The 14,891-nt window shown below is 37.2% G+C and overlaps 1 pseudogene; it reads right to left on the bottom strand.

Annotated features, from left to right (window-relative positions):
• Window positions 1-14,006: 14,006 nt before the first annotated feature.
• On the bottom strand, window positions 14,007-14,676 carry LOC149181709 (uncharacterized; annotated as a pseudogene).
• Window positions 14,677-14,891: the final 215 nt, after the last annotated feature.

Below are 14,891 nucleotides of genomic sequence, written 5' to 3'. Positions count from 1 at the left end.
ATTTTGAAATTTTGTAACCATGGATCTAGGTTAGAGTCTTAAATCATTGACTCTACCAAACTAAGAGTCTCAACCATAAAATACTTTGCACAACAGAAAATCTAAAGCAGTAAATCATACAATGCATAATGAACATAGTTTTAAACAAATTGTATAATAATGTACAATCACCACTCTTCGTTATATTAATCCAAATATGATAAATACAATAGTCTATGGTTACAAGATATAATGACAAACTTGGTTGCAACACTTCTTGTTATATCTTGTTATGTCAGCCCATCGCACCTGTTCTGCTCAATAGTAGTGCCTTAGTCCATCAAGGCCACTACACATTGAGACTTTAGGAGGGCTGCCCTCTAACACTGTTGCATGTCCTTTTGCACAGTGTACTTGGGCTGGTCTAATCTACTGCTCTAGCCTAGCCAATACCTGAGCTCCAATTTGCAGGCTAGCAGCAGTTTTCGTCCATCAAAGTGTTGCACTTTGGCACTGTCCTTCACCCAACCTTCAGTTGCTCTATGTCCTTCAAGATATATTGTCAAGGGATACTTTGGGTAGCCAACGCACTGCCCTCCAATCATATCAATGGCACCCAATCACGTCATTTTCAATTCTGCTCCTAGGAAGACTCTTCACCTCCTCGGAAGATCCTCCACATGGCACCAACAGGCTGCTACAATCACGATCCAAACTGGTCAACACCTTTGACCCAACATCCCTCCACAAAACATTGTTGTCATTTGTTTGCACTGTTGTTTACTGCACTCCTGGTTAGGGCACTTACTGCAGCCCTAGTTTCACCCCACAGTCAACAAACTAGCCCTTTAAGGGTTGCGAAATAGCATCAAAGTTATCCTCCTCACCCACGCTGCTTTCTTAGGGTACTTTCCACCCTTGACAGCCCTCACGCAACCTCTAGCTATGTGTTATGGCCTACGGCCTAGCACAACAACTTGTTGTAGCAACAGACCTCCGAAAATGTGCCCAAACAACCTCCAAACAACAATGTATTTGACCCTTAGGAACTCGGCCTAACAGTCAGCCTTCTCGGCCCTCTTCACAGCAAACTTGGACCCTATTTTCACCATTGTTCTAGCCCTAATACAATCCGCACTTGCCTTAGCCACTCGGTCTCCTGTAGCAGACTTTGAATCCCTTTCTTCCACGTTGTCCAGAACTCCTCCTTTGTTGCAGCTAGGGTAATTTCATAGCTCCTTTCTATAGGAGAGACATTGCGCAAATGAAGCTTAAAAATGATTGAACTCTTCCTCAATATATAGCCTTTAATGCCTCCAACGAGTCATTTGAAGAGACACTTTTATTGTATTTTCTCAAGTCGCCCTACTTGAAAAATCAATAATTATGTCAACTTAAAAAATTCATATCTCCCAAATGAAAACTCATATTCGGACGATTTTCAATGCGTTGGAATTGTCTTTCTGAGCACTATCATCCTCATCCATCACATGTCATTAAACCATCATGGTTATGCCCCAAAAACACGATTGGTGCAAAAACCCCTTTCTTGGGTTCCAAGCCCACAAGCTACCCTTGTAGCGCTTTGTCCTCCAACCCCTGAACCCCTGGGGCTTGGAGTACCTCTCAAGCTACAAATTTCAACATTGAACTCCCTAAATTATAATGTAAAAGAGAAGTAAAAACTTGATTTCAATTTAGTTCTAAATCCAATTTATTTTGAACTTCCTAAACCATAGTTTTTTTAAAAATAGTTTGATCTTGTTATGATATTAGCACTAAATACAATGTATGTAGTGATGTGAGTGGGGGGCTTTCAACCATACTAGGTTCAGGTGGAGTGAAGGGTAAGGGAAGGTGGCCATTCCACAAAACTTGCTTTGGAAGGAAAAATATTCCTTGTCTACTAGTGGTGGTCAAGATTTAAAAACATGGAAACAGAGTTTGAAAGGTGCCAACAAGAATTTAAAATGCTCAATTTAATTACCTTTAGAGAGTGGGTCCATATTATATCTTAGATTATTACGGTCTAGTTGAAAATTGGGTTAGATGGAACTTTTAACATTGTAATATGAACAAGAACGTAAAAAAAAAGGGATTTCTAGAGCTATTGGGTCTATTAGCACTACAAAATGTTCAATAAAAACTTTTTTATTTTGGTTTAAAAAATAAATTTCACTAATCTAAAAAAAAATTAGAGTTATCAGGTCTGTTAACACTAGAAGAAAGTTTAGTAAAAACATTTTGATTTTGTCTAAAAAAATAAATTTCATTTCTGTGATTTATATTGTCATTGGCTTTCAACAAAATTATTGGATTTCATTCTTCGCATCAAACTCGAGTTCCAACTCCTGATCGCAAGTTCCAACACCAAACCACATTAGTCCAAAAATAACAAGAAGTGACCTCATTAGTTAAATGGATATATAATTGAATCTTTCATTTGCAACTATGATCGTCAAAAACTCAATTAACGAGGCAGCCAAACCATAAGGTCATAGCACAAATCAGTATAAACAAAAGATCATCATAAAAATATAACAACCAGCTTAAACATAGAACCTTAAATCAAGACTCAAAAACCAATAGTAGGATCTAACAATAATAATAATTAGCAGTTTCAAAGTTTAAGTGGGGTGGGCTTCATTTTTAGAAAAAAATGTTAGAGAAGTCATTGTTAGCAAAACATCTACTCAACAAGTGATCAGGGAATCCAAGTTTTAATTTATTCATATAGACCCCATACAAAGTGGACCTGCTAATTAAACATATGGCCTTAGTAAATGGATTTATTACTAGACCAGAACTTGATTACACCCATAACACTCTTCCTATAGATAATCTCACCAAATCATGGAAAACCTTTTAGTTTGGTACATAAGCTTCATTGTTTTGGGATCTTATAGTTTCTTGTTCTTAAAATATTTCTCAATTTGTTGATCCAACTAATTAAATCCTTCTTTTTTAGATTCCTTCATCACTAAAAAAAATTCACATTTTTTTTTGAAATTGAGAGAAATCGTTATCTACCATGCAACATCTCTTTCTATTACACCTTCTTGCCCTAAAGTGCTCAAATCTTCCTTGCTTTTTTTTCCTCTTGTCCTTTGATCCCATGATGTTCTTCTTTAAAGAATGCAATTCTATTCTCAGATCTTTTCCCCACTACACATCATTTTTCACTCTTACATAAAACCTCGTTTTTAGAGCCAATTTAGTATAGTACCAAACTAACATAATAAATCGTGTTTTTAGTGTTACTATCGCTATCTTTGCAACAAGACATGTAAATTTAACCACAACAAATGGCATAACATCTTGACAAACACAATAATATAACCATATCACACTTTCGTAAGGTAAAAATGTACAATAATCATTAGATTCTTAACACATGTTGTCTTTATGCCTTAACTCTATTCTTCTTCTAACTAAATCTACAAGTCAAAAATATTCTATTTATAGTCCCCTCTCTTAAGATTATGTGCTCATATAACTATTGCAATATTGTATTTTCATTACTTAGAAGTTTTATATTGCTTCAACTTGGTATTAACATTTCATGATCAATTTGAACATTTATTTCCAATTGAATATTTTTACAAGTGGTTTTGGTGAAGAGACTATCTTTTTTTCCTGGGGAAAAGTATCATAATTTTCATTATCAAGGAAAATTACATATTGTAAATGCCATAGGCATATGCAGAGTAAGTGACCATAGTCATCTGTGGTCTGTTTAGATCTGAAGGAGTCTATACAAAAAACCCAGAGGAGGGTATGCTGCCTGTATCTGATCATATACATTATATATACATATATTCAAAAAAAATCAAAATGTCACCCATGGTGATTATTGTTCTATAGTAATAGATCAAAAAAATAAAAAATTAGGGCCTGTCAGCCCTCTGCAGATCTTGATCAATGTATGGTCTATGGAAGTATTGGTAGATCTACTCTAGTCTATGCTCATTGATCAACCATTCCCCTCTAGGATGATGTGTTGCCTCTTTTGAAAGCCTATCCGTGAGTTCATTGCGCTCCCTGTAGATATGAGCACATGAAATATGATCAAAATGAGTTTTTAAAAACAAAACATCATCCAATATGGTTTTGAGAGTATGAGCATGGCATATAGAAATGCAGTTGAACCAGTTAATAACAATCTTGGAGTCCCCAAAAACTTGTAAATGCCTGCAGTTTTTGTTTAATGCAAAGTATAAGAGATGACGAAGTGTAAGGAGCTCCACAAAATTATTTGTGCCATCCCCCAACCCCATGCAAATATGGAAGATATGTGTCTCAGAAAAATGTAGGATTGGTGAAGAGACTATCAATGCTAACATGAAGCAAATTGTTCACACCATAGATTCTATAAGTTATACAACAAGTTGTCTCATTTTCTCCTTATAAGCATGTTTCATCTTTCAAATCCCCCTTTACAAGCAATGAATCATTATGTATACAACCATACAACACGAAGTTATTATGACACCACCTAGATCATTGTCTATATTTTTTCCAAACACTTTGTTCAATTCTTATACAATGTTATGCATTCATATATCATATATAACTCTCGTACTTTAATGGTTGATATTCATTATCAAATTTTAATTCTTTTCAAAACACTAGGCATGTGAGGAGAAGTTAGAATATTAGGGAGTAGAAGAAAGATGGACTTGAAACATAGACAAATTTTCCAATTTGTTAAATCATTAAGTTATTTGTCTCTTTCAACCTTGATCGTCAACAACTTTCATGTGTATATCCATTTCTTTCATATTTTTTACCTTTTAGTTTAAATTGTATCTTGTTAATTGTCATCCTCGAAGTGACACGTGGAGGAGTAGTGTGAAAATCCAGTGTTATCCAAATAGATAAATAAAATTTAAACTTTATGTTTGTTTTTAGAATAAGCTATTCTTGGAGCAAATCTCCTTGGATCTAACGAATCGCAAGCAAAGTTAATGTTGACGTTGTTCTTGATTTTGTTATATTGAGAAAAAATTTCTCAACATTAAATGGCTCTTTTGTTTTCTATAACAATGCCTCGTTACAAACAGTGATTTTCAATGGATCAAAATAAATATAAGTATAAATAAAAATATCAGTGTAGCGAGAGGTTCGTTGCGGATCAGGTGAATGTTTTCTTTGACCATAGCTAAGTCGGGTGGATGATGGAAGCCAATAGAGCCATGGACTAATATTTTATGAGTATGTTGAGTATAAGGAGTATTGAGAGGGAACCTAAAATTTCCATTAATTTTCTCATTGTTATTATTTTGGAATAAAAAATGGCTCCTCTTGCTAATAAGAATCCTCCCAACCATATCCGGTCATGGTTTTTTCGATGGCACGAGTTTTCTGTATTCGTCTTCGCACTCGTTATCACACACAAATTCACGTTTGTTTCTTTGTTAACGATGTTGCTTAAAAACTAGAAGTGAAAAACACGCGCGCATCAGCCCAGCCTCCTTCTCTGACCTAGCCGCCACTGCCCCTGCAAATCCTCTCTCGGCATTCTCTTGCTGTTGAGGCCAAACAAAACATGCATCGCTCTGAGGAGGGGATCCTCACTCTTCCACGCAGTCAAGGAATGAAGAAAACGCAGAAGCCTTCGCATCTTTGATTGCTGAGAATGGAGCTCCAAGAAACAGGCCATCGGTCAATAAATTTGTTAAGAAATTTGAAAACATTCCAGATATCTCTCTCCCTCCAGCACTTCCTAGAAGAGTAGCCATCTCTCTGGCAAAACACGGACTTGTTGGACAGTTCACAGGGCTCTGGCCTTCACCCAAATCAGTGCGAAAATGGGTGGAAAGAAACTGGAATGCAACCACATAGGGGAAGATAGCATTACCATTTTGTGGAAGGGGATATTACACCTTTCTCTTTGAAACAAAGGAGGACAGAGATCTAATATTTAGAAATGGGCCTTACTTCATGGACTCTAGAGGTTTATACCTGAACAGGTGGACGCCAGATTTTGATCCGGAGATGGATGTCCCAAATGCAGTGCCTGTGTGGGTCAGGCTCCCACAGCTTCCTCTTCACTGCTGGGGAGACGAATTGGTGAAGGCTCTAGGAAACGTAGTGGGCAAATATATTGACAAATGTGAGCCAAAAGACAACATGCACGCTTGTGCGAGAATATGTGTGGAAGTAGATCTCAGAAAAGGCCTGCTAGAGGCAATAAAGATCAAGGTTGATCAGTGGACACACATTCGGCTGTTGGACTACGAGCAAATACCATTTAAATGCAAGGTATGTCACGAGTATGGTCATTTTGCAAAATAGGTGTCATAAAAAAATAGAACAAGAAAATGTAGAAGAACAAGAACATACATGGGAACAAGTGAAAAGAAAAAAGCCACCCAATAAGTAGACCAAACCAGCAACCTATCAGTCCCAAGAATCAAATGAAACAACCTCTCAGTCCCCAGCGAAGATTACTCCTCCTGATCACTCAACCCCGAATTCCTTTGAGCCTTTGGATGACTCTTTTGATCCACCCTCTCCCAGATCCCCACCCTCAAACCCCATCTCCTTATTTCTCATATCCTCCCCCAATCGTATATCCTCTCCACCTCCTCCCTCAGTGGACCACATTCTAACTAGGAATAAAGCCAAAGAAATCCCCCAACTCTGGGATTAGCAAAAAAAAGTAGGCAGGAAATCCAATAAAGAAATCAGAGATGAGGCAGCAGCTAAAGAAATGGCACTAGGAACGCAACAACCAATGGATTCATTCCTTGGGAAACAAACAGGAAGTCATGAAAAAATCCAGCAAAGAGGAAAGGGAGGACCACACCAACAAAACAGTAAATAATGATAGTGGTCTCTTGGAATTGTCACGGTCTTGGCACCTCCTTCAAAGTCAATGCAGCCAGAGACATTCTAGCCAAGGAATAAACAGACATATATATGATCCAAGAGACCAAAACAAACAAGCAAGAAAATAAAAAATTGATCCAAAAACTAAAAAATTACGAAGGAATAGCCTTAGAAGCGACAGGAGCATCAGGAGGAATTAGCACCATTTGGGACAAAAGAAAATGGGAACTAATAACCCAAAAAATCAGCAGCCACTGGATCCGAATAGAGCTGAGAAACCTCAACACAAAAGAACATTATAGCATTATAAATGTGTACTCACCAAATCACTACAAAGAGAAAGAACAATGTTGGAAATCAGTTAAAGAAGAAACAGAAGAGAGACAAAGTGGGAAACTAATTATGGGAGGAGACTTAAACCTAATAAGGAATATAGAAGAAAAAATTGGTGGAATCTTCCACAACGATCTGTTAAGAGAAACTCTTGAAGAAATAATAGAAGAACAAAAATTAATAGACATTCCGCCAATTAATGGAAAATACACTTGGAACAACAAGAGAATATGAAAAAACAACATAAAAGACAGGTTGGACATAATTCTTATTCATGAAAGTATAGCAGCTGCTTATACTCTTGTGAAAAGTAAAATAGTTCACAACTCAACTTCAGACCACAAGCCGGTGGTGCTAACCTTGGGAAAACTAGAAAATCAAGGACCTCTTCCCTTCAGGTATAATCCAATTTGGGACAGCAAGGAAGAATTTGGTAAACAAATCAAGGATAGCTGGAAAAACAGTGTTACAAGATCTCCCCAGTATGTTTGGGAAACCAAGTTAAAGAACCTAAGGCTGCACTTAAACAATTGGGCAAGAGAAAATGATTTCCGTGACAATGTTAAGAAAATCGAATTGCAAATAAAAATGGATAATATGTGTAAGGAAAAAGAGAACAAGGAAGAAAGTAGGCAAGATCATCTACAAGAAAAGGAAATCTATCTGGAAATATACAAAAAAAAAAATAGGCAAGAAGAAGAGGAAAGCAGATTGAAATCAAGATGTCTCTAGTTAAAATTTGGAGATAAAAATACAGTTTTCTTTCATAATACAATGAAAATAAGGAGGTCAAAAACCCAGATTGAAAAAATTCAAGTAAATGGCCAAGAAATAAAAGGAGTTGAAGAAATAAAAAAATGCAGCTCAAAGGTGCTTCGAAGAACTCCTCTCAACAAGTGATTAGCAGGCAGTTAATGAAGAAATTTTGCAGCATTTAGAAAAAAAAATCAGTGATAAGAAAATGTTATGGAACCAGCTCACAAAAAGATAGAAAAGATAGATCAACGCCTTAGAATTCAAAAAAAATCAAAATGTCACCCATGGTGATTATTGTTCTATAGTAATAGATCAAAAAAAAAAAATTAGGGCCTGTCAGCCCTCTGCAAATCCTGATCAATGTATGGTCTATGGAAGTATTGGTAGATCTGCTCTGGTCTATGCTCATTGATCAACCATTCCCCTCTAGGATGATGTGTTGCCTCTTTTGAAAGCCTATCCGTGAGTTCATTGCGCTCCCAGTAGATATGAGCACATGAAATATGATCAAAATGAGTTTTTAAAATCAAAACATCATCCAATATGGTTTTGAGAGTATGAGCATGGCATATAGAAATGCAGTTGGACCAGTGAATAACAATCTTGGAGTCCCCAAAAACTTGTAAATGCCTGCAGTTTTTGTTTAATGCAAAGTATAAAAGATGACGAAGTGTAGGGAGCTCCGCAAAAATATTTGTGCCATCCCCCAACCCCATGCAAATATGGAAGATATGTGTCTCAGAAAAATGTAGGATTGGTGAAGAGACTATCAATGCTAACATGAAGCAAATTGTTCACACCATAGATTCTATAAGTTATACAACCAGTTGTCTCATTTTCTCCTTATAAGCATGTTTCATCTTTCAAATCCCCCTTTACAAGCAATGAATCATTATGTATACAACCATACAACACGAAGTTATTATGACACCACCTAGATCATTGTCTATATTTTTTCCAAACACTTTGTTCAATTCTTATACAATGTTATGCATTCATATATCATATATAACTCTCGTACTTTAATGGTTGATATTCATTATCAAATTTTAATTCTTTGCAAAACACTAGGCATGTGAGGAGAAGTTAGAATATTAGGGAGTAGAAGAAAGATGGACTTGAAACATAGACAAATTTTCCAATTTGTTAAATCATTAAGTTATTTGTCTCTGTCAACCTTGATCGTCAACAACTTTCATGTGTATATCCATTTCTTTCATATTTTTTACCTTTTAGTTTAAATTGTATCTTGTTAATTGTCATCCTCGAAGTGACACGTGGAGGAGTAGTGTGAAAATCCAGTGTTATCCAAATAGATAAATAAAATTTAAACTTTATGTTTGTTTTTAGAATAAGCTATTCTTGGAGCAAATCTCCTTGGATCTAACGAATCGCAAGCAAAGTTAATGTTGACGTTGTTCTTGATTTGTTATATTGAGAAAAAATTTCTCAACATTAAATGGCTCTTTTGTTTTCTATAACAATGCCTCGTTACAAACAATGATTTTCAATGGATCAAAATAAATATAAGTATAAATAAAAATATCAGTGTAGCGAGAGGTTCGTTGCGGATCAGGTGAATGTTTTCTTTGACCATAGCTAAGTCGGGTGGATGATGGAAGCCAATAGAGCCATGGACTAATATTTTATGAGTATGTTGAGTATAAGGAGTATTGAGAGGGAACCTAAAATTTCCATTAATTTTCTCATTGTTATTATTTTGGAATAAAAAATGGCTCCTCTTGCTAATAAGAATCCTCCCAACCATATCCGGTCATGGTTTTTTCGATGGCACGAGTTTTCTGTATTCGTCTTCGCACTCGTTATCACACACAAATTCACGTTTGTTTCTTTGTTAACGATGTTGCTTAAAAACTAGAAGTGAAAAACACGCGCGCATCAGCCCAGCCTCCTTCTCTGACCTAGCCGCCGCTGCCCTTGCAAATCCTCTCTCGGCATCCTCTTGCTGTTGAGGCCAAACAAAACATGCATCGCTCTGAGGAGGGGATCCTCACTCTTCCACGCAGTCAGGGAATGAAGAAAACGCAGAAGCCTTCGCATCTCTGATTGCTGAGAATGGAGCTCCAAGAAACAGGCCATCAGTCAATAAATTTGTTAAGAAATTTGAAAACATTCCAGATATCTCTCTCCCTCCAGCACTTCCTAGAAGAGTAGCCATCTCTCTGGCAAAACACGGACTTGTTGGACAGTTCACAGGGCTCTGGCCTTCACCCAAATCAGTGCGAAAATGGGTGGAAAGAAACTGGAATGCAACCACATAGGGGAAGATAGCATTACCATTTTGTGGAAGGGGATATTACACCTTTCTCTTTGAAACAAAGGAGGACAGAGATCTAATATTTAGAAATGGGCCTTACTTCATGGACTCTAGAGGTTTATACCTGAACAGGTGGACGCCAGATTTTGATCCGGAGATGGATGTCCCAAATGCAGTGCCTGTGTGGGTCAGGCTCCCACAACTTCCTCTTCACTGCTGGGGAGACGAATTGGTGAAGGCTATAGGAAACGTAGTGGGCAAATATATTGACAAATGTGAGCCAAAAGACAACATGCATGCTTGTGCGAGAATATGTGTGGAAGTAGATCTCAGAAAAGGCCTGCTAGAGGCAATAAAGATCAAGGTTGATCAGTGGACACACATTCAGCTGTTGGACTACGAGCAAATACCATTTAAATGCAAGGTATGTCACGAGTATGGTCATTTTGCAAAATAGGTGTCATAAAAAAATAGAACAAGAAAATGTAGAAGAACAAGAACATACATGGGAACAAGTGAAAAGAAAAAAGCCACCCAATAAGTAGACCAAACCAGCAACCTATCAGTCCCAAGAATCAAATGAAACAACCTCTCAGCCCCCAGCGAAGATTACTCCTCCTGATCACTCAACCTCGAATTCCTTTGAGCCTTTGGATGACTCTTTTGATCCACCCTCTCCCAGATCCCCACCCTCAAACCCCATCTCCTTATTTCTCATATCCTCCCCCAATCGTATATCCTCTCCACCTCCTCCCTCAGTGGACCACATTCTAACTAGGAATAAAGCCAAAGCAATCCCCAACTCTGGGATTAGCAAAAAAAAGTAGGCAGGAAATCCAATAAAGAAATCAGAGATGAGGCAGCAGCTAAAGAAATGGCACTAGGAACGCAACAACCAATGGATTCATTCCTTGGGAAACAAACAGGAAGTCATGAAAAAATCCAGCAAAGAGGAAAGGGAGGACCACACCAACAAAACAGTAAATAATGATAGTGGTCTCTTGGAATTGTCACGGTCTTGGCACCTCCTTCAAAGTCAATGCAGCCAGAGACATTCTAGCCAAGGAATAAACAGACATATATATGATCCAAGAGACCAAAACAAACAAGCAAGAAAATAAAAAATTGATCCAAAAACTAAAAAATTACGAAGGAATAGCCTTAGAAGCGACAGGAGCATCAGGAGGAATTAGCACCATTTGGGACAAAAGAAAATGGGAACTAATAACCCAAAAAATCAGCAGCCACTGGATCCGAATAGAGCTGAGAAACCTCAACACAAAAGAACATTATAGCATTATAAATGTGTACTCACCAAATCACTACAAAGAGAAAGAACAATGTTGGAAATCAGTTAAAGAAGAAACAAAAGAGAGACAAAGTGGGAAACTAATTATGGGAGGAGACTTAAACCTAATAAGGAATACAGAAGAAAAAATTGGTGGAATCTTCCACAACGATCTGTTAAGAGAAACTCTTGAAGAAATAATAGAAGAACAAAAATTAATAGACATTCCGCCAAGTAATGGAAAATACACTTGGAACAACAAGAGAATATGAAAAAACAACATAAAAGACAGGTTGGACATAATTCTTATTCATGAAAGTATAGCAGCTTCTTATACTCTTGTGAAAAGTAAAATAGTTCACAACTCAACTTCAGACCACAAGCTGGTGGTGCTAACCTTGGGAAAACTAGAAAATCAAGGACCTCTTCCCTTCAGGTATAATCCAATTTGGGACAGCAAGGAAGAATTTGGTAAACAAATCAAGGATAGCTGGAAAAACAGTGTTACAAGATCTCCCCAGTATGTTTGGGAAACCAAGTTAAAGAACCTAAGGCTGCACTTAAACAATTGGGCAAGAGAAAATGATTTCCGTGACAATGTTAAGAAAATCAAATTGCAAATAAAAATGAATAATATGTGTAAGGAAAAAGAGAACAAGGAAGAAAGTAGGCAAGATCATCTACAAGAAAAGGAAATCTATCTGGAAATATACAAAGAAAAATAGGCAAGAAGAAGAGGAAAGCAGATTGAAATCAAGATGTCTCTAGTTAAAATTTGGAGATAAAAATACAGTTTTCTTTCATAATACAATGAAAATAAGGAGGTCAAAAACCCGTATTGAAAAAATTCAAGTAAATGGCCAAGAAATAAAAAAAATGCAGCTCAAAGGCGCTTCAAAGAACTCCTCTCAACAAGTGATTAACAGGCAGTTAATGAAGAAATTTTGCAGCATTTAGAAAAAAAAATCAGTGATAAGAAAATGTTATGGAACCAGCTCACAAAAAGATAGAAAAGATAGATCAACGCCTTAGAATTCAGCCTCTTCGAGGGGGAACCTCCTTTACATTACACAAATGAATGATTCTTTGATGATTCAAATGACAAAACCTCCTTTCTATATATAGGAGTCTAAGGAGTCACAATATAACCCAGCCGACCTAACAATAATAATATAAAGGCACAAAAATAACAATAGAGGGATTCTATGGTGCACAGTAATAACAATATGGGGACAATAAGAGCACAACAATATTAACAAGGGATAGAACTACAATAGTAATGGGGTAATCACTAGTATTATAGGGACCTAACATGCCCCTCTCCTTCAAAAAAGTGTTGTCCTCAACGCTTGAGTAGTTCTGGATGCTTCTATATAAAATTCTCATCCTCCCATGTGGAATCTTCAACGGATAAGTTCTTCCACTTGATGAGATACTCTGAAATTGATCGATTTCGTAGCTGTCGAGTTCTTGTTTATGTGACTGCTTCCGGTTCCAATATGATTTTTCCTTCCTCGTCAAGTTCTGGCAATATTGTTTGAACTGGGAGCTTGTTGCCTATAACCTTCTTTAAACATGAAACATGGAAAATTGGGTGCACTCGAGAAGCTGCAGGAAGCTCCAATTTGTATGCCATAGTACCAATCTTTTGCAACACCTTGTACAGACTGTTAGCGCTTGAAATTTCACCTCAGGCTGAAAAAGGTAAACTCCAAGGCAACATCAAACCACTTAGCCTCATAGCTAGCCCTACGGGGCAGGAGAGGGCTCTCTCCGGTCTATCTCGGCAAAGATCTTCAACGGGCAGAGATAACCAATAAAGAACACTGATTTTAGGCTAGTAAATTGATAAAAAAGGGGTTTTTAATAAAATGATGGGGTTTTTCTGGGCTGCATGGGCAAAGTAACAGCTTGAGCAGAGAAATGTAATCAAGAACACAGATTATCCCCTGAGGCAAGGTAGGCAAGAAATTTAACATCAAATTGAGATTAAATGGAATGGCAAGACTGTTGAGGAGCTGACAAGGGCATAGAGGATGAATCCTTGTCAAACAGAAGAAAACATTAAATATGAACAAACTTATAGGCAGAGCATAAAATATTATGAATTCTACCTAAACACTTCATTTGTTCAATTGGAAATGATCATGAAATGAAATGAAAACATAACAGGTTACATATGAAACAGAAGGAAAACTTATGCTAAATTGTCATACCACAGGAATCTCAGGGGTCAGAGCTGTATTTTTCATTAAAATCTCTGTCAAAGACTGTACAATAAAAGCTCTCTGTTCTCCACCAGCTCTCAGAACTCTCTCTCCTCCTCTCTTACTTTTACAAATGATTTTTAATACATTAAATAAGACTGTTGTAGGAGAAAACAGATTAACCCAAAAACCTAGGTGCTGTTTCACCTGAAGTTGCATAAATAGAACAAAGAACAACTTTCTCCTCGAAATTCTCTAATCAAAAAGACTAAAAATTGGAGCGCAGACCCCATTGTGTAACTAACTGAGGTCATAGATAAGAATACGAATCCTATTCTTTTGGTAACAGATGTCTTTGTTTATTTTTGGTTGAAGTGAAGGGCCAGGTGTCAAGGATGTGCGCCAAATTCTTCTCTGCTCCGATCAATGGATCTACTCGTGATGGTGATATGCTGGAAATTATGTATCTTAGTTTGCTAGTGTAGAAATTCATTGCAGATATATTTCTTTTCTGAACAGAAAGCATCACTGCCTTCATCTGGTTCTTGCGTGCGATAAGCATCAAAAATTTGCTAAGCCCTCTTCCTTGCACACATTTCTGTAACTGAAGTTTATAAACATAGACTACGGGAATTTCTTCCTCAACAATGAATCGATAATGCACAAAAGCAACCGCAGGGTCTCCATCACCTATCCACTGACACTCATGCACCTCTTTCTTATTATTTATATTGCAAAGATGTTCATTGTCAGCACTTTGAATACTCCGCACAAAAAATATATCGCTCTTCAGGAGCAACCATTTCTATGCGTTTTATTTTCTCTTCCGCGGCCCATTCGGGTACATATGCACTCTGCATATTCACCTTCAAAAGCTCTTGGATGTAACGTTTTAGTGAGGAGGAAAAATGTTCTCCTGATCCTGATCCCAGATGAACTAATAGGCCATTTTGGTCATATGTATGAAACGCTGGGAAGTCGACGAAATGATCATCTTTCATATCTATACAACTGCATTACAATCAAAATTGCAAGAGATTCCCAAATATTCTCAAACAAAGAAGCTCCAGGCTTCGACCCTGTATATGGATAAAGCAATATCCTTCTAGAGAGCCACATCTGCAAACTTGGGAAGCTGCTCAAAACATAGGTGAAGATAAAGACCAGCATGGCATAAATCAGTAAAGGTAGCCACAAACGCTTCCTTGTCTTTTCC

Source organism: Pinus tabuliformis, chromosome 3_2 (assembly GCF_031772625.1).
Source record: "Pinus tabuliformis cultivar Carrire ecotype Pingquan chromosome 3_2, CPIR1, whole genome shotgun sequence".
NCBI lineage: Eukaryota > Viridiplantae > Streptophyta > Pinopsida > Pinales > Pinaceae > Pinus > Pinus tabuliformis.
Note: the sequence above shows the minus strand (reverse complement) of the source record. Positions and strands in the feature narration are given on the sequence as shown.